At 50.6% G+C, this 1,713-nt stretch overlaps 1 pseudogene; it reads right to left on the bottom strand.

Annotated features, from left to right (window-relative positions):
• Positions 1–215: 215 nt before the first annotated feature.
• Positions 216–532, bottom strand: LOC116482241 (large ribosomal subunit protein eL42-like; annotated as a pseudogene).
• Between the last annotated feature and the right edge of the window lie 1,181 nt (positions 533–1,713).

The raw sequence follows: 1,713 nt of genomic DNA, 5'->3' as shown, positions 1-1,713 counted from the left end.
TACTTTCTCTAGAAGCACTGGGCATTGCTGTGCCCATTCTGCACTGGGTTCTTCATATTCACAGTCAGTTGATCTGCCTGATTATCCCAGGATGTGGTTAATGGTTATCCTCATTTTTTTTTTTTAAAGAATATCACTGTATTTATTTTCCTACAGGTAATTTTTCTATGGCTTCAACATTTTCTCTTCAAATCAAAAGAAAAATTTCCCAAAGTTTAGAACTGGATCACTTGGCCCTTTCTCTTATCTCCTTCCAGTTCAAAATGCTTGTGTCTCTTGATGGCCAGCATCTTCTTGGATCTGCAGTTAGGCTCAACACATTCCAGCCTTAGCACAATCCTCTTTGTGGTCTTAGCCTTCTTCCAGAAAATTGGCTTTGTCTGCCCACCATAGCCACTCTGCTTCCGATCATAGCGCCTCTTTCCCTGGGCATACAAGGAATCCTTGCTCTTCTTATACTGTGTCACTTTGTGAGGCTGATGCTTGCCACACTTCTTACAGAAGGCTCTTCGGTTTTAGGTACATTGACCATCTTTGCAGCACGGCTGTTCTGTCTATATGATGAAAACAAGAAACGGTGTCCGAGACCCTTACCTCGCACAGCTCTCCCCTAACAGGAAAGGGCCCTCTTTTTTTTTTTTTTTTTTTTGAGACAGAGTCTCCCTCTGTTACCCAGGCTGGAGTGCAGTGGCACAATCTCAGCTCACTGCAACGTCCACCTCCTGGCTTCAAGTGATTCTCCTGCCTTAGCCTCTGGAGTAGCTGGGACTACAGGCACGCACCATCATGCCCGGCTAATTTTTATATTTTTAGTAGAGACGGGCACTCACCATGTTGGCCAGGCTGGTCTCGAACTCCTACCTTGGGTAATCCACCCACTTTGGCCTCCCAAAGTGCTGGGACTACAGGCACGAGCCAACATGCCTGGCTAATTTTTTGTATTTTTAGTAGAGACAGGGTTTCACTGTGTTAGCCAGGATGGTCTCCATCTCCTGACCTCACCTGATCTGCCCGCCTCGGCCTCCCAAAGTGCTAGGATTATAGGTGTGAGCCACCGTGCCCGGCCCTCATTTTTTATATCTGTGTAAACTGAGCCCCAGAGAGATGAAGTGACTTGCCTATGGCAGCACAGCTAAGAAGTAGCAGAAGCAGGATTTGAACCCAGGAAGACAGGGCACCAATCTCAGCCCCCAGCCCCTTCAGCATAGAGTGAGCGTCCCCTGCCTTTTACTCCACCCTACCCTCCCAGCCTCAGGAGCACATTCACAAGTACAGGGAGGGCCCCTCTTCTGTTCTGTGAGGCCTGTATCAATTTGTCATGGGGTGGGGAGCCCAGCTCCCTGGTGGAATCACATCAGGTCATAGTGACAGAGTCCTGGCTTCCCAGGGACTGACTCCCAGCCACAGCTCTGGGGGCTGGGATAGCACTCTACCCCACTGAACCTGCAGCACAGGGCCAGCCAGTCATGGAGCCCCTCAATCCATTGGTGCACTGGGGGCCAGAGGGCTTGTAGGAGTGGATGAGAGGTGGCTCAGCCTTCGGTAGGCCCTGGCTGAGAAATAAAGAGGCTGTTCATGAGCGCAGACATGGTTCTGGTCGGCTGGGCCCCAGAGAGCCTGAGCAGGCCTTTCTTGTCTGAACCCAGATCTACTTCTTGGGTTCGTCAGCATTCCCTACCACCACCCTCAGCCCCACAGCCTGGCCGAGCAGTG

Source organism: Hylobates moloch, unplaced genomic scaffold, assembly GCF_009828535.3.
Source record: "Hylobates moloch isolate HMO894 unplaced genomic scaffold, HMol_V3 SCAFFOLD_14, whole genome shotgun sequence".
Taxonomy (NCBI): domain Eukaryota; kingdom Metazoa; phylum Chordata; class Mammalia; order Primates; family Hylobatidae; genus Hylobates; species Hylobates moloch.
Note: the sequence above shows the minus strand (reverse complement) of the source record. Positions and strands in the feature narration are given on the sequence as shown.